This window comes from Dendrobates tinctorius, unplaced genomic scaffold (genome assembly GCF_039654945.1).
Source record: "Dendrobates tinctorius isolate UK_male_01 unplaced genomic scaffold, ASM3965494v1 ptg000047l, whole genome shotgun sequence".
Lineage (NCBI taxonomy): Eukaryota > Metazoa > Chordata > Amphibia > Anura > Dendrobatidae > Dendrobates > Dendrobates tinctorius.
This window is the reverse complement of record NW_027361715.1, coordinates 11,126,340-11,153,401: the sequence shown is the minus strand read 5'-3', so window position 1 is coordinate 11,153,401 and position 27,062 is coordinate 11,126,340. Positions and strand designations below refer to the sequence as shown.

Genomic DNA, 27,062 nt, shown 5'->3' with positions numbered 1-27,062 from the left:
ACATTAAAAACCTATGTCTATATATCAGGAGGCAGACTCAGACAGTCTCAGGCCCAGTATGGATTCGACGTGATTGTAGAAAGTTGAGAAAGGGTACAGTATCACTGGATAGCAGGTATATATAGCATAGTTTAAACAATAAAAATCTGCGTGTATATTTCCGGAGTCCGACAAAGACACTCACAGCCTCAGTATGGATTAGACAAGAATCTAAAAAGTAGAAAAAGGGTTATGTACTCAAAGCGTACACCAGTATACACTGTTGGGGTGTTTTTCAATCTTCATATATATTTCAGTCTCAGTAAGACAGTCCAGACTCTCCGAAGATGAAACGAGCTTGATACAAGTACAGACGGAAAGTCGACTGATTGCAGAAATTTTAGAATTTCTAATCACGGTAAAAGCTCCCGGGAGAACTCTCAGAGGCGATGCTGACCCTTAATTACATTGTCTGTGGAGACAGCAAAAACAGTTCTTGTGAAGAAAGGTTTGCTGTATCGCAGTACCGTGGAACCCATCACTGTTACTCATCTCCATCAAATTGTGATCACAGGGACAGATGTAGACATTGTCCTCACTGCCTATCATGATCTGTCAGGTAACTTTAGAGTGTAAAAGACACAAGCCACAGGCTGTAGGCGATTCTATTGGATTGGCATGAGAGGACACATTTAAAAATGTGGGCAGGAATGTCACACGTCTGAGAGTCGGAAAACCATGAAAGCTGATGATAAACCACCAATGCATCTCATTGTGAGTCGACGTCCATAACAAATGGAAGCCATTGATCATCTGAAGATAGAGCCTAGCAGGACAGGGCATAGCTACGTCTTAACCATCATCTATCATTTCACCAAATTTGTATTGGCAGTCCCTGTGAAGTATTTAAAAGGCCAGACTACACAGTGGTAGAGCAGGGAGAGATAAGTATTGCAAGTGCTGGTGCCCTGAGCAAGCAGGGGGGCCCACTCGTGGGCGGCGGTACTGGCACAGGGCCCCTCATAGTACGCCGATGTGTCTAATGGCAGGTGTGCACCCCCACCGTCAGAGACACTTGATTCTACTATGAGGGACCTTGTGCCAGTGCCGTTGCCAAAGAGTGTGCCCATCCACCTGTCCAGGGCAACGGCACTCGCACGGGTGCGTGCGCCAGGTGCTGACCCCGGCCCCGTGGGGGGAGGCATCCCAGTTAGGGAGGTGGAAAAAAGACATATGTTGATGTTGGACATTCAGCAGCTGCAAATGGAGTAATTGGAGAAGTCCGTGGAAGAGGAGGAGACAAAAGCAAGTCATTTTTCTTGCAACCTACGTGTCAGCAGGGGAGGGTGGGACAAAATCCTTTGAAACCCATGCATGGTTCATTTTAATGAAGGTTAGATCATCAACATTTTGGGTTGACAGACGGGTCCTTTTTTCTGTCAGTATTGATCCAGCAGCAATGAAGACTCGTTCAGATAACACACTAGCAGCAGGGTAAGCGAGCTCCTGTAAGGCATATTGTGCCAATTCAGGCCAGGTGTCAAGTTTACTGGCCCAATAGTCAAAGGGGAATGACCGGTGAGGGAGAACATCGATATGGGAGGAGAAGTAGTTTGTTACCATAGTTGACAACTGTTGTCTCCTGTCACTTTCGATCGATGCAGTATTACCAGTCGTGTGAGCGGTACTTGAAAAATCAGTCCACAACATGGTCATGAAACCCCTGTGTCCAACACCACTTCGGCTGTGTGCACCACGAACACCTATTCCATGTTGCCCCCTACGGCTCGTTGGAAAAACATCACCGCCGCTGTGTGCTGGGAATGCCTCAAACCAACGTTTTACCAAAGTTGCTTGTTTGTTAGCCAATATTAGCTCTAGGTTCTCCTGTGGCATGATGTTTTGGAATGTGCCTTTATAGCGTGGATCCAGGATGCTGGCCAACCAGTAGTCGTTATCGTTCATCATTTTGGCAATGCGGTGGTCCCTTTTTAGGATCTGCAAGGCATAATCAGACATGTGGGCCAATGTTCCAGGTGTCAATGATGCTCTGCGAGTGCTGGATGGAGCACTTTCTGGCAAATCAACATCCCTCCAGTCACGTACAAACCCTGTACCTGACCTTGCCACGCCAACATTTTTTCTTGCCCCTGAGAAGCATCCTCCTCCCCAAAATAATCATCCCCATCAACATCCTCCTCCTCTTCCTCTTCTTCCTCCACCTTGTCCACTAGACTTCCCTGAGCAGACGATGGCTGACTGTCATCATGGCTTCCCTCCTCCTCTTCCTCCTCGGCTGCAGATGCCTGCTCCTTAATGTGCGTGAAAGTTTGCATGAGCAGACGCATAAGTGGGATGCTCATGCTTATGATGGCGTTGTCTGCGCTTACCAGCCGTGTGCATTCCTCAAAAAGGAAGGACTTTACAGAGGTCTTTCAGCTTCGACCACTGCACACCAGACAACTCCATGTCTGCCTGCAAACTGCCTGCCCGTGTATCCTCCCACAAATGAATTACGGCCTGCCTCTGTTCGCACAGCCTCTGAACCATGTGCAGGGTGGAGTTCCACCTTGTTGCAATGTCGATAATTAGGTGGTGCTTGGGAAGGTGGAGCAATCGCTGCAGCTTCTGCATAAGACTGGAGTGTACGGGTGACTGGCGGATGTGTGAGCACAGTCTTCGCACCTTATGGAGCAGGGGTGTTAACTCCGGATAATTATTGAGGAAGCACTGCACCACCAGGTTCAAGGTGTGAGCCAGGCAAGATATGTGTCTGAGTTTTGAAAGGGCTATGGCTGCCAGAAAATTCCGGCCGTTATCACTAACTACCTTGCCTGCCTCAAGATGTAGACTGCCCAGCCATGACTCAGCTTGTCGCTGCAAGTAGTCGGCCAGTACCTACGCGGTGTGTCTGTTGTCGCCCAAATACATCATCTTCAACACAGCCTGCTGACGCTTACCACTAGCTGTTCAATAGTGGGACAACTCGTGTGCAACACTGGCAGCTGCGGATGGAGTTCTCGTGCGATTGCGCTCTGTGGATGAGCTTTCGCTTCTGGAGGAGGAGGGTCAACCGCCTACAGCCAACTGTTTCCTATACCTTGGGCTAGGCAGCACTGTCCCACCGCCGCTGTCCCCTGTGGACCCTGCATCCACCACATTAACCCAGTGTGCAGTGATGGACACGTAACGGCCCTGACCATGCCTACTGGACCATGCATCTGTTGTGAGGTGCACCTTTCCACTCACTGATTGCTTGAGTGCATGGACAATGCGGTCTTTCAAATGCACGTGGAGGGCTGGGATGGCTTTTCGCGAAAAGAAGTGCCGACTGGGTAGGTCATAGCGTGGTACTGTGTAGGCCATGAGCTCGCGGAAAGCTTTGCTTTCAACCAACCAAGAGAAAACAATTCAACAAACGCACCAATATCATAATTAATATATGAATTCATAGGACCAATGCCAGATAAATATGATGCCAGGGTAATGGACCAGAATAAGGACTAATCGCAAATATAAACACAAACCACACACAAAAAGGAGCAATCACAAGTCCAAGATTATTATGAAATATCCATGAAAAGGTTCTTTATTATAAAAAACATACAGATGAAAAGAGCAAATCACCACAATGTGAAAATTGGCTAAAAGACCAAGACGCTGACACATGCTGCAGACATCTCAAATAAAGTGTAAATCACAGCCAGATAATGTAGCATTTAAATAAACACATAAGCAACCCCATGCCATTAATTAAATGGGTCATAATATCAGGTAAAATGACACAGATCAAACCCATAGGTAATATATAAGTGCTAACATATAGAGGCACTCAATTTCTCTCAGTACATGTGTAATTAAACATACCTAGTTTAACCAAGCAGCAGTGGGGGAGAAGAGATGACAGCAGTCAGTGTACCAGCGTCACCCCGACGCGCGTTTCGGAGCGCTATGCTCCTTCTTCAGGGGGGAGCATAGCACTCCGAAACGCGCGTATATATATTACCTACATTACCTATGGGTTTGATCTGTGTCATTTTACCTGATATAATGACCCATTTAATTAATGGCATGGGGGTGCTTATGTGTTTATTTAAACGCTACATTATCTGGCTGTGATTTACACTTTATTTGAGATGTCTGCAGCATGTGTCAGCATCTTGGTCTTTTAGCCAATTTTCACATTGTGGTGATTTGCTCTTTTCATCTGTATGTTTTTTATAATAAAGAACCTTTTCATGGATATTTCATAATAATCTTGGACTTGTGATCGCTCCTTTTTGTGTGTGGTTTGTGTTCAACCAACCGGTAGGGTATCATCTCTAACGAGATTAGTTTGGCAATGTGGGCGTTCAAAGCCAGTGTACGCGGATGAGAGGATGAGTACTTTCTCTGGTAGGGTGAGTTGGACTTGAGAGCTGCATATGGTGGAGCTAGCGGTGGACATGGCGGACTGAGAGAGGGTTGGTGATGTGATGGTGTTGGTGGTGTTGCTGATGGCCTAGATTCAGTCTTTCGTAGCAATAACATTGTGATTCCATGACTGCTTTGCCCTTGCGATGACACCTCGATATTTACTGCTGGTGGTGTGCTAACCGGTGGGCTTACAGTGGGGGAAGCGATGTAGCGTTGCTGTCTACCTTCATTCGGAGCAGGTGCACACGTGGTACGTGAAGTTTGGTAGTCCGTCCACACTTGCAAGTGCATGGTGGTTAAATGTCTGAGCATGCAACTGGTATTCAAATTTCTCAGATTTTTCCCTCGGCTGAAGGTCTTTGCGCACTTCTTACAGATAACTTTTGCCTGATCATTAGGATTTTGTTCAAAAAAGTGCCACACTACACTCTTCCTACTATGGAAGACATTTTGAGACCTTGCACGCTGTCGTAATTTGACCGTCTGGCCAAGCTGTCCTGCAACTGTTTTGGTTTTTGTAACACGTTTGTGGACTGCTACGGTCATGCCAGATAACAGCTGTTGCGATGTCGTTGCCTGCTGCGGATCCTCCTCCTCCTCTTCTGAGCTATTGGCAGCGGCACCCTCTTCCCCCAATGGATGCCAATCTGGGTCAACAACTGGGTCATCCATCACCTCCTCTTCAATTTCATGTGCACCTTCCTCTGTGTCACCGTGTATGGTGGTATAGTATGCGGGATGGGGCACCTGAGATTCTGAGATTCATCAGGGTCTGATTCTGCCTCAGTACACTGCGAGGACAATGTAGTGCTCTGAGTGAATGTACCAGCAGAAAAATCTAACAGTGGCTGTGCATCAGTGCACTCTATGTCAGATTCATCTTGGACTGGTGAATTCACGATTTGACTTGCTAACCCAGGCATGGTATGTGAACAGAGCTCCATGGAGTAATCGGTAGTGTGGCCTGCCACATCCTTCACTTTTGGTAGGGGAGATGGACACAAGGAAAGGTGTTGCTCCTGACCAGAAGCCTCCACTGACGACTCAGTGCTTTTATTTTTTGAAACTTCAGAAGAGGAGGCGAGAGAGCTGGAGGCTGTGTCAGCAATGTAAGCCAAAACTTGTTCCTGAAGCTCCGGCTTTAAAAGTGTTTTACCTACTCCCAGAAAAGAGAGCCTTTGAGGCCTTGTGTAGCCAGACGATGACGCAGGCTCAACACCTCCTGCCTTAGGTGCTATTGTGCTTTTGCCACTACCAACAGATGCAACACCACCACCATCGGGACCAGCTGGCAACCCCCGCCCACTTCCATGGCGTCTTCCACCATACTTCCTCATTTTTGTGAAAATGTACCCAAAATACCACCAGCTATATGGTACTGTAAAACAAGGTAGAAGATGCATCTACTATTGGTGAGAATTTGAATCTCACTATAGATTTGAGGACGCAGAACTATTGTCTCAGGCCTAGTAGAGATTACACCTCAATGTAACAGGCTGAAATTGGATGGTGTATGACAAGGTGGAGGGTGTCTATAGGATTGGTGAGAATTTGAATCTCACTATAGATTTGAGGATGCTGAACTATTGTCTCAGGCCCAGTAGAGATTACACTTCAATGTAACAGGCTGAAATTGGATGGTGTTATGAACTCATTTTCTGCTCCACCAGATGAGAGTTCTCCTTCTGTTCTCCCTCTGGTGGTGACAGGAGGTAGTGAGGTTGGTTTAAGTGGTAGTGATCTGCCACCTGATGAGGAGGATAACGATTGGATCTCTGGAGTATCAGACTGGATATAAGACAGCCGACGCCCTATCCAGGTGCTGGTGATTCAGTCTGCTTCTCAGGTCTTGGACTTCAGCTCTCATCCAATCTTCTCAAGTTAAGTTTGTTTTTTGCTAATGTTCACACTTGCGCTTGTTGGTCAATTCATGTTCTTGTGTGGTCAGCCTGCCCCTGCTGGGGCTATGCTGAACTTCCACTCCTATTTATCTGTATTTGCCAATTTGCCTTTTTTGTCCCTTATTAGATTGGCCTCTTTTTGCTCTGTTTCAGAATATTTCATAGTGCTCATATAGTGGGAGAAGTCTAGTGACTTCAGGGTTAATTTTGCTATCAGACGTGTTGGACATTGTTTTGGTAGGGTTTTTTGGCAGATTGCAGACAGTGGCTTTCCTTTCCTGTCCTTTCTAGTTAGTCGGGCCCCATCGTTTGCTCAGCCTATTTTCCTGCCTTTGCGTTTTCATCTTGTTTCACCGTCAATACATGTGGGGCGCTGTCTTTCCTTTGGGGTTTGCTCTGGGGCAGTTAGTTTTCCTCTTTTCCTGCTTTAGGCTTATGTAGCTCTCCGGTTGTGACGAGGCGTCTAGGACCATCGTAGGAACACTCCACGACTGCTGCTAGGTGTGTGGTTAAGATCAGGGATCTGCAATCTGCATAGTTACCAACCTCTCTGGTTTTCTGTGACTTAGCTTGTTTTTTTTCCTCCTCGGTGACCCATTCATAACAGGATGGTGTATGACAAGGTGGAGGGTGTCTATAGGATTGGTGAGAATTTGAATCTCACTATAGATTTGAAGACGCAGAACTATTGTCTCAGGCCCAGGAGAGATTACACCTCAATGTAACAGGCTGAAATTGGATGGTGTATGACAAGGTGGAGGGTGTCTATAGGATTGGTGAGAATATGAATCTCACTATAGATTTGAGGATGCTGAACTATTGTCTCAGGCCCAGTAGAGATTACACCTCAATGTAACAGGCTGAAATTGGATGGTGTATGACAAAGTGGAGGGTGTCTATAGGATTGGTGAGAATTTGAATCTCACTATAGATTTAAGGATGCTGAACTATTGTCTCAGGCCCAGTAGAGATTACACTTCAATGTAACAGGCTGAAATTGGATGTTGTATGACAAGGTGGAGGGTGTTTATAGGATTGGTGAGAATTTGAATCTCACTATAGATTTGAGGACGCAGAACTATTGTCTCAGGCCCAGGAGAGATTACACCTCAATGTAACAGGCTGAAATTGGATGGTGTATGACAAGGTGGAGGGTGTCTATAGGATTGGTGAGAATTTGGATCTCACTAGAGATTTGAGGACGCTCACAATGATGCTCTCAGTCCAAGTATGGACGCAGGCAGCCTAATAAGCAGGACTGCTGCACACACAAAAGGGTGGAAAAATGAACGCTTGGTAATTGTGCAAAAAAGAGGAAGAAAAGTATTTTTGCTTTTAAAAAAGCAGTTTGCACAGCAGTGTGCAAACAGCAATGCAGCTATCAGGGAGCCTTATAAGGCAGCCTAATAACCAACAGAGCTGATGCACAAAAATAGAGCCTCCCCTGTCACTGCACACAAAGTGTTGTGTTGTAAGTGGAAATCGCTAACAGCAGAAGCAGTTTTTTGGTTCTTCTTCCCTGCCTAATGCTCTCCCTTATTCTGAATCAGCAGCAGCAACCTCTCCCTAATGCTAATATCGGCAGAAGTAAGATGGTGGTCGGTGTTCATGCCCTTTTATAGCCCCTGTGACACCACACAAAGCCAGCCAATCACTTGCATGCCCTTCTCAAAGATGGTGGTGACTGATGCCTATGTCATCGCGTTGCCCACCATGTGCGTTATCCATCATTGGCTGAAAAAGGGCGCTGGAAGCATCTTTTGAAACGCAACTTTGGCGCTCTGGTCACCGACCTCGTGGCCGACCTCACGCTATGGTTGGGTTTCGTTTCAAGAAACCCGACTTCAGCGAAAGTCGCCGACTTTTGAATATGACCGACCTGTTTCGCTGAACTCTAGTTTTTACATTTTACTGAGACCTGGAATTTTCTTTTCATTTTCTGAGATGTCTTCCAGAAGGATAATCACTGAGTTTGAACATGGTGCAGTTAGCAAAGGTGTGTGAAGCTCATAACAGCTTAATTTTTGAGTAGTCGTGGCCGAGTGGTTAAGGCGATGGACTTGAAATCCATTGGGGATTCCCCGCGCAGATTCAAATCCGGCTGACTACGTCTATGTTTCAATAACATTTTGACTGTTTACCTGAGTTGTTCAATTTCCATATTTGCTAGTCTATTCCCCATGACAGTGATCTCTGATCACTGGAGCGGGTTTCTAGGACCAGACTGACTTCATCTTTGAATGTTCTTTAGATAATCTGTTCTGCAGCGACATCACATGTGCGACATTCCGTTAACTAAAAAAAACACCATGGGTGCCATCAGGAAAGAGGTATTTCTCTTGATCTTGTCCAGTGGCCACACACCGCTGTCGTGGCTGATGGACTGGGACATGCACTTTGATTTGCACAAACCTTAAATTTTCTCTCGGATGAAGCCTTTTACCACACAGTGAAAAACCTTTATCGACTATTGGATGAACAGATTTCTAATAGTATAAATTTTGCAATTTTTTGTGGTTATTTTAGTTAATCACTTGACGTTTTTGGAAACTTGAGGCAGTTAAAAGATGCTCAAAAGCCTGATTATATGAACAATAAGTCTTTCTTACTTGGAAATGATTATGTTCAGGCTTCTCAGCATTATCATATTATTTTTAAGGATGTTTTTGGAGCGGACAAACTCCAAATCCACATTATGAAGAGGGAAAGCATTGAACTGTGCATGGCCCCCATTGATGATGACTTTAAATCAGTTTTTACATTTTACTGAGACCTGGAATTTTCTTTTCATTTTCTGAGATGTCTTCCAGAAGGATAATCATTGAGCTTGAACATGGTGCAATTAGCAAAGGTGTGTGAAACTCATAACAGCTTAATATCTGAGTAGCCGTGGCCACGTGGTTAAGAATCTAATTAATAAAAATATTGGAGAAAGAGAAACCAATCACAAACTAAAATGTTTCTATACTAATGCACAAAGCATGGGCAACAAACAAGGAGAATTGGAACTACTAACGCAAGAAAAAAAATATGATGTCATTGGAATCACTGAAACTTGATGGGACAATACACATGATTGGAATACAAGACTAGAAGGATACAACTTATTTGCAAGAAACAGACTTGATAAACGAGGAGGTGTCGCATTGTATGTTAGAAACGCGTATATCTGCACAGAGACTGAAGCTTCAGAGACTGGGCGTTCTGTGGAAACTGTTTGGGTAAGAATACAAGGGCAGAACAATGGAAAGGACACCATTGTAGGCATTTACTACAGGCCGCCTGTGCAAGCTGAAGATATGGATGAACTCTTTATGCATCAAATGGCCAAGTTCTCCAAAAAATATGACATAGTTGTCATGGGAGATTTCAACTATCCAGACATTTGTTTGGAATCTCTCTCAGGAAAAACTAACAGGTCAAGGAAATTCTTATCCTCTCTTGCTGACAACTTTATCTTCCAAAAGGTAGGGGAGAAAACAAGGGGAACTGCTACCTTGGATCTAATCCTTATAAACAGGGAGGAAATGGTTGAGGAGGTAAAAGTGGCTGGGACCCTAGGAGGTAGCGACCATACTATTTTAGAATTTTGGATAACTAGAGGAGGAAGACCTGTGAAGACTCAGACATCAAGGTTAGATTTCAGAAAAGCAGATTTTAAGGGATTCAGAAAGAGAATTGGAGGGATCCAATGGCTGGATATCCTTAAAGACAAAAATGTCCAGGAAGAATGGGAAATCTTGAAAAATGAAATTCTCAAAGCAGAATTGTTAACCAATACGAAAAGAGGGAAGAATAGGAAGCATTTAAGGAAACCAGGATGGATGAACACAGAACTTAAGCACATGCTAAAAAGGAAGAAAAAAAATGTTTATAAAATGGAAAGAGGGAGGCATTTCTAAAGAAGAATATAATGCTGTCTGCAGAACCTGCAGGGTACAAATCAGATTATCTAAAGCTGACAATGAATTGAGGCTTGCAAGAGATGTCAAAAGCAATAATAAAGGATTTTGGGGATATGTCAAAAGTAAAAGAAAAGTCAAAGATGCTATAGGATTTTTACAGGATGAAAATGATGAAATGGTAAGACAGGATGTTGAGAAGGCCGAACTTTTAAATTCCTATTTTGCATCTGTTTTCTCTCAGAAAGGAAATGTAACATCAACTGTTCTTCACTGTCCTATTAAGGGAATAGAAGAATCCAGGATATCTATAAACAGAAAGATAGTGAGGAAACACTTAGCTAACCTAAATGAATTCAAGTCTCCAGGTCCAGATGAATTACACCCCAGAGTACTGAAGGAGATAGCAGAAGAAATTTTTGAACCCCTCTCCATAATCTTTGAAAATTCTTGGAGAACAGGAGAAGTCCCAGACGACTGGAGAAGAGCAAATGTTGTTCCTATCTTCAAAAAGGGGAAGAAGGTGGACCCAAGCAACTATAGGCCGGTGAGTCTGACTTCTATACCAGGAAAGATCTTTGAACAAATTATTAAACAACATGTATGGCAGTACCTGGATAAGAATGAAGTGATTAAACAGAGTCAGCATGGGTTTGTAACTAATAAGTCATGTCAGACTAACTAAATTTCCTTCTATGATGGAATCACTGATTGGGTGGGTCAAGGAAATGCTGTAGATATAGTATATCTTGACTTCAGCAAAGCATTTGACAAAGTATCTCATACAATCCTTATTGAAAAAATGACGAAGTATGGAATGGACAAGGCAACTGTTAGGTGGATTCATAACTGGCTTAGTGATCGGACCCAAAGAGTGGTCGTAAATGGCTGCACATCCAGTTGGAAGAATGTCTCAAGTGGTGTACCACAGGGCTCTGTCCTGGGCCCTGTATTGTTCAACATCTTTATCAATTATTTAGATGAAGGAATTGAGGGTAAACTGATTAAATTTGCTGATGACACAAAGCTAGGAGGGATAGCTAATACTAGAGAAGAGAGAGAGAGGATTCAAAAAGATATAAATAAACTGGAGAAGTGGGCAGCAACTAACAGAATGTTTTTTAACAGGGAAAAATGCAAAGTACTACATCTGGGCAATAAAAATGAATAAAGCATATACAGAATGGGAGGAATAGGGCTAAGCAACAGCACATGTGAATAAGACTTGGGTATACTAATAGATCACAGACTGAATATAAGTCAACAGTGTGATGCAGCAGCAAAAAAGGCAAATGCAATTCTAGGATGTATTAACAGAAGCATACAGTCTAGATCACGTGAAGTCATTATTTCCCTCTACTCCTCTTTGGTCAGACCTCATCTGGAATACTGTGTCCAGTTTTGTGCACCACATTTTAAAAAAGACATCAACAAACTGGAGCAAATTCAGAAAAGAGCGACCAGAATGGTGACCGGTCTGCAAACCCTGTCTTATGAGGAAAGGTTGCAGGATTTGGGAATGTTTAGTTTGCAAAAGAGAATGCTGAGAGGAGACTTAATAGCTGTCTACAAATATCTAAAGGGCTGTCACATTGTAGAAGGATCAACTTTATTCTCATTTGCACAAGGAAAGACTAGAAGCAATGGGATGAAACTGAATGGGAGGAGACACAGATTAGATATTGTAAAAAACTTTTTGAAAGTTAGAGTGATCAATGAGTGGAACAAGCTGCCACGAGAAGTGGTGAGTTCTCCTTCAATGGAAGTCTTCAAACAGAGGCTGGACAGACATCTGACTGGGATGCTTTAGCGAATCCTGCTTTGAGCAGGGGGTTGGACCAGATGGCCCAGGAGGTCCCTTCCAACTCTACGATTCTATGATTCTATAAGGCGATGGACTAGAAATCCCCGCGCAGGTCCAAATCTTGCCGACTACATCTATGATTCAGTAACATTTTGACCGTTTAACTGGGCTGTTCAATTTGCATATTTGCTAGTCTATTCCCCATGACAGTGGTCTCTGATCACTGGAGCGGGTTTCTAGGACCAGACTGACTTTATCTTTGAATGTTCTTTAGATAATCCGTTCTGCAGCGACATTACATGTGCGACATGCCGCTAGCTAAAAGAAGCACCGTGGGTGCCATCAAGTAGAAGGTTTTTCTCTCGATCATGTCCAGTGGTCACAGACCGCTGTCGTGGCTGATGGACTGGGACATGCACTTTGATTTGCACCAACCTTAAATTATCTCTCGGATGAAGCCTGTTACCACACAATGAAAAACCCTTATCAACTACTGGATGAACAGCTTTCTAACAGTTTAAATTTTGCAATTTTTTTTGGTTATTTTAGTTAACTGCTTGACATTTTTGGAAATCTGAGGCTGTTAAAAGATGCTCAAAAGCCTGATTATATGAACATCAAGTCTTTCTTACTTTGAAACGATTATGTTCAGTCTTCACAGCATTTTCAGATTATTTTTAAGGATGTTTTTGAAGCGGACCAACTCCAAATCATGAAGAGGGAAAAGCCTTGAACTGTGCATGGTTCCCATTGATGATGACTTTAAATCAGCTTTTACACTTTACTGAGACCTGGAATTTTCTTTTCATTTTCTGAGATGTCTTCCAGAAGGATAATCACTGAGTATGAACATGGTGCAGTTAGCAAAGGTGTGTGAAACTCAGAACTGCTCAATATCCGAGTTATCGTGGCCAAGTGGTTAAGGTGATGGACTAGAATAGCGCAGGTACAAATCCTGCCGACTACGTCTTTATTTTAATAATCTTACCTGGGTTGTTCAGTTTGCATATTTCCTGGTATATTCCCCATGACAGTGGTTTGTGATCACTGGAGTGGGTTTCTAGGACCAGACTGACTTCTTCTTTGAATGTTCTTTAGATAATCTGTTCTGCAGCGACATCACATGTGCGACATGCTGCTAACTAAAAGAAGCACCCTGGGTGCCACCAGGTAAGAGGTATTTCTCTCAATCTTGTCCAGTGGCCACAGACCGCTGTCGTGGCTGATAGACTGGGACATGCACTTTGATTTGCACCAACCTTAAATTTTCTCTCGGATGAAGCCTTTTACCACACAATGAAAAACCTTTATCGACTATTGAATGAACAGCTTTCTAACAGTATAAATTTTTCAATTTTTTTGGGTTATTTTAGTTAATCGCTTTACGTTTTTGGAAACTTGACGCAGTTAAAAGATCCTCAAAAGCCTGATTATTTGAACATCATGTGTTTCTTACTTGGAATTGATTATGTTCAGGTTTCTCAGCATTTTCAAGGATGTTTTTGGAGCGGACCAACTCCAAATCCACATTATGAAGAGGTAAAAGCCTGGAACTGTGCATGGTTCCCATTGATGATGACTTTAAATCAGTTTTTACATTTTACTGAGACCTGGAATTTTCTTTTCATTTTCTGAGATATCTTCCAGAAGGATAATCACTGAGCTTGAACATGGTGCAATTAGCAAAGGAGTGTGAAACTCATAACACCTTAATCTCTGAGTAGTCGTGGCTGAGAGGTTAAGGTGATGGACTAGTCTATCGGGGTTTTACCCGTGCAGGTTCAAATCCTACCCGGGTAAATAACATTTTGCCCGCTTAACTGGGTTGTTCAATTTGCATATTTGCTAGTCTATTCCCCATGATAGTGGTCTCTGATGACTGGAGTGGGTTTCAAGGACCAGACTAATTTATCTTTGAATGTTCTTTAGATAATCCGTTCTGCAGCGACATCACATATGCGACATGCCGCTAACTAAAAGAAGCACCGTGGGTGCCATCAAGTAGGAGGTATTTCTCTCGATCATGTCCAGTGGCCACACACCGCTGTCGTGGCTGATGGACTGGGACATGCACTTTGATTTGCACCAACCTTAAATTTTCTCTCGGATGAAGCCTTTTACCACACAATGAAAAACCCTTATCGACTACTGGATAAACATCTTTCTAACAGTATAAATTTTGCAATTTTTTTTGGTTATTTCAGTTATTCACTTGACGTTTTTTTGAAACTTGAGGCTGTTAAAAGATGCTCAAAAGCCTGATTATATGAACATCAAGTCTTTCTTACTTGGAAATGATTATGTTCAGGCTTCTCAGCATTATTATATTATTTTTAAGGATGTTTTTGGAGCGGACCAACTCCAAATCCACATTATGAAGAGGTAAAAGCCTTGAACTGTGCATGGTTCCCATTGATAATGACTTTAAATGAGTTTTTTCATTTTACTGAGACCTGGAATTTTCTTTTCATTTTCTGAGTTGTCTTCCAGAAGTATAATCACTGAGATTGAACATGGTGTAATTTGCAAAGGTTTGTGAAACTCTTAAGAGCTTAAAATTTGAGTAGTTGTGGCCGAGTGGTTAAGGCGGTGGACTAGAAATCCTTTGAGGTTTCCCCACTCAGGTTCAAATCCTGTTGACTAAATTTAGCTGGGTTGTTCAATTTCCATGTTTGCTAGTCTATTCCCCATGACAGTGGTCTCTGATCACTGAAGTGGGTTTCAAGGACCAGACTGACTTCATCTTTGAATGTTCTTTAGATAATCCGTTCTGCAGCGACATTACATGTGCGACATGCCGCTAACTAAAAGAAGCACCCTGGGTGCCATCAGGTAAGAGGTATTTTTCTCAATCTTGTTCAGTGGCCACAGACCGCTGTCGTGGCTGATGGACTGGGACATGCACTTTGATTTGCTCCAACCTTAAATTATATCTCGGATGAAGCCTTTTACCACACAATGAAAAACCCTTATCGACTACTGCATGAACAGCTTTCTAACAGTATAAATTTTTCAATTTTTTTGGTTATTTTAATTAATCACTTGACGTTTTTTGGAAACTTGAGGCTGTTAAAACATGCTCAAAAGCCTGATTATATGAACATCCAGTCTTTCTTACTTGGAAATGATTATGTTCTGTCTTCTCAGCATTATCAGATTATTTTTAAGGATGTTTTTGGAGCGGACCAACTCCAAACCCACATTATGAAGAGGGAAAAGCATTGTACTGTACATGGCTCCCATTAATGATCACTTTAAATCAGTTTTCACATTTTACTGAGAAATGGAATTTTCATTTCATTTTCTGAGATGTCTTCCAGAAGGATAATCACTGAGCTTGAACATGGCGCAATTAGCAAAGGTGGGTGAAGCTCATAACAACTTAAGACCTGAGTAGTTGTGGCTGAGTGGTTAAGGCGATGGACTTGAAATCTATTGTGGTCTCCCCATGTAGGTTCAAATCCTGCCGACAACGTCTATGATTCAAAAACATTTTGACCGTTTACCTGGGTTGTTCAATTTGCATATTTGCTAGTCTATTCCCCATGACAGTGGTCTGTGAACCAAAGGCTGATGCACACAGGACCTATGATGAGGTCACAGGAGAGGAGTCAGGGGTCACATGATCAGGGGCCCTGACTACTTCCCTCATGTGACCTCATCAATTACAAGCCTCTTGCACGACCACAGCACCAGTGTGCAGAGGCTAAATTGTAGGTGCTGCAGGTAGAGGAGTGCATAATGCCGCCCCCTGCCGCTTGAGCAGCTGGCTCAACTTGCCTAATTATAGCTCCGCCTTTGGATTAAGAAAACGGCAGTTATCCATGGCAAGGAGTTAACATTCATCTTCTCTCTTCACACAGGTAATCAACTGATCCACCCTGCATGTATTCACTCCATTCACTGTTAGCAAGCAGACTGAATGGTATAACTCCCTGCCTCTGCTGGCTGTGATTTCTGCTGCAATATATCGAAATGGTAATCAACTGATCCACCCTGCATGTATTCACTCCATTCACTGTTAGCAAGCAGCCTGAATGGTACAACTCCCCACCTCTGCTGGCTGTATGTCTTCTGCTGCTTTACCATTTTGCAACATATTTTAATGTGATTGATAAAGCTTTGGTATAATTCATTTGTTGAACTGTATTTAATACTTACTGCTTTATATCCATGACTGGGGCCTCTCTAGATCTTATCAGGTGGAAGGTGCTATAGCATATAGATGCAGCCTGGTCTCGTGCCTTTGATCATCTAACCACCCCCTGGTGTGCTGGCCCCAGCTGCCAAATTATCCCAAACCAGCTCCCACAATCCCTCTCTCCTGACCCTGTAGTATGGCCTATATATGTAGTAGTTCCAAAGGGGAAGCATGCAAGTGTGGAGTTACAGCACGCAAGCATCCCATAAGCAAAGCATCACAGAAGCTAAGCATCAAGAAAACGGCCGCTATCCATGGCAGTTTGTCAGGGCAGGAGTCAGGTAACCCACACTTTGCTTTCCCCTTTAACCATGTGCTTTATTTCTATCCTCCTGTGCTCCCTTTCCATCCTCTTTTACCACCCCATCCTCCCTACATCACGACCCATACACATCAACTCCTGTATACTTCCCTCTCCCATGTACAGGTCCCATGCACTCCTCACCTTCCTGAGAAACCTCAGCCCATCTTGCCCAAACACATCGCAGAAAAAAACTACTTACAATTCCAACAACTATTTGCTCTTTATCTTCCTACTCCTACTGATTTCAGGGGACATCTTCCCCAACCTTGGTCCACCATCCCCCAACCTCAACCCCTACCCTACTGTTATGAATGAGTCACCAGAGAGGAAAAAACAAAAATGCAAGCTAAGTCCAGAAAACCGGAGAAGTTGGTAGCTAGCAGATTGCAGACCCCTGATCCTATTCACAACAACTAACAGTAGCCGTGGAGCGTTCCTACAGTGGTCCTAGACGCCTCTTCACAGCCGGAGAACTAAATAAGCCTAAAGAAAGAAAGGGGAAATCTAAACTGCCCCAGAGCAGACCCCAAAGCAATAGACAGCCCCTAACATGTATTGTTGGTGAAAACAGATGAAAACACAAACACAGACAGAAAGACAGGCAGAGCAAACGATGGGGCCCAACTAACTAGCTAGGAAAGGACAGAAAAGATGCTGGCTGCAATCCGCAAAAACCCTACCAAAAATGTCCCAACACGTCTGATAGGAAAAACGGCCCTGAAGTCACTAGACTTCAAAATCCCTATATCAGCACTCCGATATATTCTGAAGACAGAGTAAAAGAGATTCAACTGATCAGGGACAAAAATGGAAATTCAGCAGAGCCCCAGCCGGGGCTGGCAGAACACAAATCTAAGCAAATCAGACAAAATCTCATGGAACAATAACAGCAAAACTTAGCTTTAGAAGACAGGAACTGAACTGGAGGCCAGAGATCAGGGCAGAGAAATCACCAGCAACCCTACAGGGCGTCAGCTGCCTTATATCCACTCAGAGATTCCGGATGTCCAATCGCAATCCACCTGTCCAGTTGACAGGTTTCTCCCATCCAATCAGTTTCACCACCTCCTTTCACCAGCAGAGGGAGTTCATCAGACATCAAAGGTGAACGAGAAAATGAGCTCACAACAGTACCTCCTGTTATGAATGAGTCACCATAGGAGGCAAAAGCAGAAATGCTAGCTAAGTCCAGAAAACCAGAGAAGTTGGCAGCTATCGGATTGCAGACCCCTGAACCTATCAACACAACTAGCAGTAGCCGTGGGGGGTTCCTACGATGCCCTAGACCCCTCGATCACAGCCGGAGGACTATATAGCCTAAAGACAGAAAGGGAAATCTAAACTGCCCCAGAGCAGACACCAAAGCAAAAGGCAGCCCCCAACATATAATGACGGTGAAGCAAGAAGAAAGAACACTAACACAGACAGAAAGATAGACTGAGCAAAGACGGGGCCCAAGCTAACTAGATAGGAAAGGACAGGAAGGCTGCTGTCTGCAATCCGTGAAAAACCCTATGAAAATAAGAGCCAACAAACTGACAGTGAAAAAGGCCCTGAAGACGCTAGGCTTCAAAAAGCTATGTCAGTACTCAGGAATATTCTGAAGACAGAGCAACCGGCAAAAGGAGATTCAGCTCACCCCAGCAGGGAATGGCAGAATCCAGAAAAGCAAGGCAAACAAAAACAAAACACAAATGCTAACAGGCAAAGCAGAAAACTTAGCTTTAGAGGAGCAGGAATCAGACTGGTCTCCTAGAAGTCCACAGAGAAATCACCCGCAGGGCAGAAAGGGCGTCGGCAGCCTTATATCCAGTCCGTGACTCCACTCAGCCAGTCATCATCATCAGGCTCAGGTGCCTGATAATCAGGCTCATTACCTTCCTTTACCAGAATAGGGAGTTCACCAGACCTCAGTGACGAAGGGGAAAATGAACTCACAACAACCTCCCCTTGAGGAGGGGTCACCGAACCCTCATCCACGCCACCAGGCCGATCAGGGTGAGCCCGATGAAAGGCACGCACCAATCTTTTGGCATGAATATCAGAGGCAGAGACCCAAGAATTATCCTCCTGGCCATAACCCTTCCACTTAACCAAATACTGGAGTCTCCATCTAGCCAGACGAGAATCTAATATCTTCTCAACCTCATATTCCATGTTACCTTCAACCAATACAGGGTCCGGAGGTGCCACCCCAGGAACAACTGGTTCAACAAACCTCTTCAACAAGGACTTATGGAACACATTATGGATCTTAAATGTGACAGGAAGAGCCAAACGAAAAGAGACTGGATTAATAATCTCCAAAATCTTGTAAGGTCCAATAAATCTAGGCTTAAACTTAGGAGAAGCCACCTTCATAGCAATATTTTTTGATGATAACCACACCATATCACCAATCTTAAACTGGGGACCAATGGTACTATGTCGATTGGAAAACCGCTGGGCCTTTTCCTGGGAGAGAGATAACTTATCCACCACTTGGTCCCAGATCAGGTGCATTCTCTCCACCACAGTGTCAACACCTGGGCAGGCAGAAGGCTCCACCTGCCCTGAGGAAAATCGAGGATGAAACCCAAAGTTACAAAAAAAAGGTGACTTCAAAGTGGCAGAACTAGCTCTATTATTTAAAACAAATTCGGCCAAGGGCAAAAATGAAACCCAATCATCCTGATCAGCGGAAATAAAACTTCTCAAATACGACTCCAAGGTCTGGTTTGTTCTCTCTGTCTGCCCATTGGTCTGAGGGTGAAAAGCAGAGGAGAAGGAAAACTGAATTCCCAGCTTGGAACAGAAAGTCCTCCAAAATCTAGACACAAACTGAACTCCTCTGTCAGATACAATGTTCTCAGGAATCCCGTGCAAGCGAACCACCTGTTGCAAAAACAGGGGCACCAACTCAGAGGAAGACGGCAACTTAGGGAGTGGTACAAGATGAACCATCTTAGAGAACCTATCACAAATCACCCAAATAACAGTCATTCTTTGAGAGACCGGCATATCAGAGATGAAATCCATAGAAATATGGGTCCATGGCCTCCTGGGGACCGGCAAAGGCATCAACAACCCACTAGAGCGAGAACAAGATTTAGACCGGGAGCAAGTCCCACAGGACTGCACAAAATTCCTGACATCATGAGACAAGGTGGGCCACCAAAAAGAACGACTCACCAGATCTCTAGTACCAAAAATACCTGGATGACCAGCCAATGCAGAGCAATGAACTTCAGACATCACTCTCTTCTTCCACTGGTCAGGAACATACAACTTTCCACTGGGACAGCGCTCAGGCTTGTCCTCCTGGAACTCTTGCAGGGCAAGTCTCAAATCGGGCGAGATGGCAGAAAGAACTACCCCTTCGCCTAAGATGGTAGCAGGCTTGGTCACCACAGGAGAATCAGCAAAGAAGCTCCTAGAGAGGGCGTCTGCCTTGACATTCTTAGTTCCAGGAAGAAAAGAGACCACAAAATCAAAACGTGTAAAAAACAAGGCCCACCTAGCCTGTCTAGGGTTCAAGCGTTTAGCCGACTCTAGGTAAATCAAATTCTTGTGGTCAGTGAGGACCACAACTTGATGTTTAGCTCCCTCCAACCAATGTCTCCACTCCTCAAATGCCCATTTCATGGCCAACAGTTCCCGATTCCCCACATCATAGTTACGTTCAGATGGAGAGAACTTTCGGGAAAAGAAAGCACAGAGATTCATTTTAGATGTTACAGGATCCTTTTGGGACAAAACAGCTCCTGCACCAATCTCAGAAGCATCCACCTCTACCTGGAACGGGAGTGAGACATCAGGTTGCCGCAAAACCCGGGGCGGAGGTAAATCTTCGCTTCAGCTCCTGAAAGGAAGCAACAGCCTCTGGAGACCAATTCAACACATCAGCACCCTTCTTAGTCAGATCAGTCAATGGCTTGGCAATACTAGAAAATTTTGCTATAAATTTCCTATAAAAATTAGCAAAACCCAAAAATTTCTGGAGGGCCTTCAAAGAAGTGGGCTGAACCCAATCATAAATGGCCTGTACCTTGGCCGGGTCCATTTCAATAGTTGACGGAGACAAAATAAATCCCAAAAATGAAATCCTCTGTACTCCAAAAAGGCATTTCGATCCTTTGACATACAGGGAATTCTCCCTCAAGATCCGGAACACAGTCCGAACATGTTCCACATGAGAATCCCAATCCTTGGAGAAGATCAAAATATCATCCAGATAGATAATCAAAAATCTATCAACAAAGTCTCGGAAAATATCGTTCATGAAGCACTGGAAGACAGAAGGGGCATTAGTGAGCCCAAAAGGCATCACCAGGTACTCAAAATGTCCCTCCGGAGTATTAAACGCCGTCTTCCATTCATCCCCCTGCTTAATGCGGATAAGATTATACGCCCCCCTGAGGTCAAGCTTGATAAACCAGCAAGGTCCTCTAACTCTAGAGAATAGATCCGAAATCAGGGGTAACGGATACTGATATTTAATAGTAATTTTGTTGAGGGCACGATAATCAATACAAGGCCTTAAAGAACCATCTTTTTGGCCACAAAAAAAACCCGTCACCTAAGGGTGAAGAGGATGGTCTAATATGACCCTTCTCCAACGCCTCCTTAATATAGGATCGCATAGCCTCGTGCTCGGGTACAGATAAATTGAAGAGCCGACCCTTGGGAAATTTACACCCCGGGCTCAGTTCAATTGCACAGTCATAACTCCTATGAGGAGGCAAAGATGCAGACTCATTCTCACTAAATACATCATAAAAGTCCGCCAAATAGTCAGGAACATCATGCGACTGAGGAGAGGTGGAAAAAACCGGAGCCTCACTAAAGGCACACCGACAACCCCAACTCACCACAGACACAGATTTCCAATCCAACAAACTCAACAAACTCAACAAACCTCTTCAACAGAGACTTATGAAACACGTTATGGATCTTAAATGTAACAGGAAGAGCCAATCGAAAAGAGACCGGATTAAGAATCTCCAAAATCTTGTAAGGTCCAATAAATCTAGGTTTAAACTTTGGAGAAGCCACCTTCATAAAGATATTCTTTGATGACAACCAAACCATATCACCCACCTTAAACCGGGGACCAATGGTCCTATGCCGGTTGGAAAACCGCTGGGCCTTTTCCTTGGAGAGAGACAACTTATCCACCACTTGGTCCCAAATCTGGTGCATTCTCTCCACCAGAGTGTCAACACATGGGCAGGCAGAAGACTCCACCTGCCCTGAAGAGAATCGAGGATGAAACCCAAAGTTACAAAAAAAAGGTGACATCAAAGTGGCAGAAATAGCTCTATTATTTAAAGCAAATTCGGCCAAGGGCAAAAATGAGACCCAATCATCCTGATCAGCAGAGATAAAACATCTCAAATAAGACTCCAAAGTCTGGTTTGTTCTCTCCGTCTGCCCATTGGTCTGAGGGTAAAACGCAGAGGAGAAGGACAACTGAATTCCCAGCTTGGAACAAAAAGTCCTCCAAAATCTAGAGACAAACAGAACTTCTCTGTCAGATACAATGTTCTCAGGAATCCCATGCAAGCGAACCACCTGTTGCAAAAACAAGGGCACCAACTCTGAGGAAGATGGCAACTTAGGGAGTGGTACAAGATGGACCATCTTAGAGAATCTATCACAAATCACCCAGATAACAGTCATTCTCTGAGAGACAGGCAGATCAGAAATAATATCCATTGAAATATGGGTCCATGGCCTCCTGGGCACCGGCAGAGGCATCAACAACCCACTAGAGCGAAGGATTAGACCGGGAGCAAGTCCCACAGGACTGCACAAAATTCCTGACATCACGAGATAAGGCAGGCCACCAAAAAGACTGAGTCACCAAATCTCTAGTACCAAAAATACCTGGATGACCAGCCAATGCGGAGCAATGAACTTCAGACATTACTCTCTTCCTCCACTGGTCAGGAACATACAATTTTCCAATGGGACAATGCTCAGGTTTGTCCTCCTGAAACTCTTCCAGAGCACGTCTCAAATCGGGCGAGATGGCAGAAAGAACTACCCCCTCACCTAAGATGGTAGCAGGCTTGGTCACAATAGGAGAATCAGCAAAGAAACTCCTAGAGAGGGCATCTGCCTTGACATTCTTAGTGCCTGGAAGAAAAGAGACCACAAAATCAAAACATGTGAAAAACAAGGCCCATCTAGCCTGGCTAGGATTCAAGCGTTTGGTTGACTCAAGGTAAATCAAATTCTTGTGGTCAGTGAGGACCACGACTTGATGTCTAGCTCCCTACAACCAATGTCTCCACTCCTCAAATGCCCATTTCATGGCTAACAGTTCCTGATTCCCCACATCATAGTTGCATTCAGATAGGGAGAACTTTCGGGAAAAGAAAGCACAGAGATTCATTTTAGATGTTACTGGATCTTTTTGGGACAAAACAGTTCCTGCACCAATCTCAGAAGCGTCCACCTCTACCTGAAACGGGAGTGAGACATCAGGTTGTCGCAAAACCGGAGCAGAAGTGAACCTCCGCTTCAGCTCCTGAAAGGAAGAAACAGCCTCTGGAGACCAATTCAGCACATCAGCACCCTTCTTAGTCAAATCAGTCAATGGTTTGGCAATACCAGAAAAATTAGCTATAAATTTACGATAAAAATTAGCAAAACCCAAAAACTTCTGGAGGGCCTTCAAAGAAGTGGGCTGAACCCAATCATAAATGGCCTGTACCTTGGCCGGGTCCATTTCAATAGTTGATGGAGACAAAATAAATCCCAAAAAAGAAATCCTCTGTACACCAAAAAGGCATTTCGACCCCTTAACATACAGGGAATTCTCCCTCAAAATCCGGAACACAGTCCGAACATGTTCCACATGAGAGTCCCAATCCCTGGAAAAGATCACAATATCATCCAGATAGATGATCAAAAATTTATCCACAAAGTCCCAGAAAATATCATTCATGAAGCACTGGAAGACAGAAGGGGCAATAGTGAGCCCAAAAGGCATCACCAGGTACTCAAAATGTCCCTCCGGAGTATTAAACGCCGTCTTCCATTCATCCTCATGCTTAATGCGAATAAGATTATACGCCCCCTGAGGTCAAGCTTGGTAAACCAGCAAGCACCTTTAACTCTGGAGAATAGATCCGAAATCAGGGGTAACGGATACTGATATTTAACAGTAATTTTGTTGAGGGAACGATAATCAATACAAGGCCTTAATGAACCATCTTTCTTGGCCACGAAAAAAAAAACAGCACCCAAGGGTGAAGAGGATGGTCTAATATGACCCTTCTCCAACGACTCCTTAATATGAGATCGCATAGCCTCATGCTCGGGTACAGATAAATTGAAAAGTCGACCCTTGGGAAATTTACACCCAGGGCTCAGCTCAATTGCACAGTCATAACTCCTATGAGGAGGCAAAGACGCAGACTTATTCTCACTAAATACATCATAAAAATCAGCCAAATAGTCAGGAACATCATGCGACTGGGGAGAGGTGGAGAAAACAGGAGTGTCACTAAGAGCACACTGACAACCCCAACTCACCACAGACACAGATTTCCAATCCAAAACTGGATTATGGATTTGCAACCAGGGAAACCCCAGAACAATGGTATCATGCAAATTATGCAACACCAAAAATCTGCAATTTTCTTGATGGTCTGGGGCGACCCGCATTACCACCTGGGTCCAAAACTGAGGTTTATTCTTCGCCAAAGGAGTAGCATCAATAATCCTCAAAGGGATAGGCATCCGCAGAGGTCTCATAGGAAACCCACAATGTTTAGCAAAATCCAAGTCCATCAGGTTCAGAGCCGCTCCTGAATCCACAAAAGCCTTAGCGGAAAATGTGGACAGGGAGCAGATCAGACTAATTGCCAGAAGAAACGTAGGTTGTACACCACCCACAGCAAATGTGTTTGCAAAACGTTTCTCTCGTTTAGGGCAGACAGAAATATTATGAGAGGCATCTCCACAGAAAAAACACAACTTATTACGCCTTCTGAACTCCTGACGTTGCGCCCTAGACAAAACTCTATCACATTGCATAGGTTCAGACATTTGTTCAACAGGTGGCAACATTTCTCGTGTAATTTTACGTTCACGTAAACACCGATCAACCTGAATGGCTAATGACATAGAATCGTCAAGATCAGAGGGAACAGGAAATCCCACTATAGTATCTTTTACGGTTTCTGACAAACCCTTCCGAAAGAGAGCTGCTAAGGCACCATCATTCCAGGTAGTAAGGACCGCCCACTTTCGGAATTTTTGACAGTACAACTCTGCAGAATCCTGACCCTGGCTCAATGCCAACAGGGCTTTTTCAGCTTGATCAATAGCATTAGGTTCATCATACAACAACCCCAAGGCTTGAAAAAATGCGTCCACATTAGTTAAAATAGGATCATCAGGTGTCAAAGAAATCCAGGGGATTGCCGCGCAGCAAAGAGATGACAATTCTAACCTGCTGCGCAGAGCTCCCCAATGAGCTAGGCTTCAAGGCAAGAAACAATTTACAATTATTCTTAAAATTCAAAAATTTAGACCGATCCCCAAAAAACACATCAGGAGTAGGGATCTTTGGTTCAGCAGCATGTGAATGAGCAAGATAGGCGGAAATTCCCCGCACTTCAGCAGCGAGCTGCAGCACACGATCAGACAACTGCTTTATCTCCATTAAGAAAAAATTCCTCCTACGGCCCCAGAGAAAAAGAGGAAAAAATATACATAAAAAAAAAATTCTGACACTTTTTTTTCTACAATTCTTTCCTGCTATTGAGTACCCTAGAATCTGCGGTATGGCTGGTGATTCTGTTATGAATGAGTCACCGGAGAGGAAAAAACAAAAATGCCAGCTAAGTCCAGAAAACCAGAGAAGTTGGTAGCTAGCGGATTGCAGACCCCAGATCCTATTCACAACAACTAACAGTAGCCGTGGAGCGTTTCTACTGTGGTCCTAGATGCCTCTTCACAGCCGGAGAACTAAATAAGCCTAAAGAAAAAAAGGGGAAATCTAAACTGCCCCAGAGCAGACCCCAAAGCAATAGACAGCCCCCAACATGTATTGTTGGTGAAAACAGATGAAAACACAAACACAGACAGAAAGACAGGCAGAGCAAACGATGGGGCCCAACTAACTAGATAGGAAAGGACAGAAAAGATGCTGGCTGCAATCCGCAAAAACCCTACCAAAAATGTCCCAACACGTCTGATAGGAAAAACGGCCCTGAAGTCACTAGACTTCAAAATCCCTATATCAGCACTCCGATATATTCTGAAGACAGAGCAAAAGTGATTCAACCGATCAGGGACAAAAATGGAAATTCAGCAGAGCCCCAGCCGGAGCTGGCAGAACACAAAACTAAGCAAATCAGACAAAATCTCATGGAACAATAACAGAGCAAAACTTAGCTTTAGAAGACAGGAACTGAACTGGAGGCCAGAGCTCAGAGCAGAGAAATCACCAGCAACCCTACAGGGTGTCGGCTGCCTTATATCCACTCAGAGATTCCGGATGTCCAATCGCAATCCACCTGTTCAGGTGACAGGTTTCTCCCATCCAAATCAGTTTTACCACCTCCTTTCACCAGCAGAGGGAGTTCATCGGACATCAAAGGTGAACGAGGAAATGAGCTCACAACACCCTACCTCATATCAAAACCATAATAATCTTATTAATATTACTTGCACTCCTTCATCTCCATCTTCTAATTGTGCCCTCTGGAATCCACGGTCTGTTTGTAACAAGCTTCCTTTCCTGCACAACTACTTTCTGAACAACTCTCTTAATCTGTTGGCCCTCACTGAAACCTGGATTCAGGATTCTGACACTGTCTCTCCAGCTGCCATTTCCTATGATGGCTTATAAATCTCCCATTCCCCGAGACCCACAAACAGACCTGGCGGTGGAGTCGGCATACTCCTGTCCCCACAATGCACTTTCCAGGTCATTCCCCCAGTTCCATCACTCATATTCCCTTCTTTTCAGGTCCACACCATCAGGCTCTTCTGTCCCTTCTCCCCCAGAGAAGCGGTCATATACCGGCCCCCAGGCTCACCCACCCACTTTCTTGACCACTTTTCAGTCTGGCTGCTGCACTTCATATCCTTAGAACTACCAACTCTTATCCTGGGAGACTTCAACATCCCCACTAACAGCCCTATTTCCACATATGCATCCCAGCTTCTATCACTAACCACTTCTCTAGGCCTCTCGCAGCTTTCAACCTCTGAGACACACAAGGACGGTAACAACCTTGATTTGGTCTTTGTCCAGCTCTGTTCAATCTCCCACCTAAATAACTCACCTGTTGTGAGTTAATTTTCCCCTTCACCATTGAGGTCTGATGAACTCCCTCTTCTGGTGAAGGAAGGTAGTGAGGCTGATTACCAAGCACCTGGGTATGATGATGATGACTGGGTGACGGGAATTGCTGACTGGATATAAGGCAGCCGAGGCCCTTCTGCCTTGCTGGTGATCTCTCTGAGGGATTCTAGGAGACCAGTCTGATTCCTGCTCCTCAAAAGCTAAGTTTTCTGCACTGCTTTTTGCATTTGTGTTTTGTTTTGTTTT

The 27,062-nt window shown here is 44.1% G+C and overlaps 1 non-coding gene across 1 annotated transcript; it reads left to right on the top strand.

Annotated features, from left to right (window-relative positions):
• The first annotated feature begins 8,324 nt into the window (after positions 1–8,324).
• Positions 8,325–8,406, top strand: TRNAS-UGA (transfer RNA serine (anticodon UGA)). The gene has a single exon. It is a non-coding gene; the product is annotated as a tRNA-Ser (tRNA).
• Positions 8,407–27,062: the final 18,656 nt, after the last annotated feature.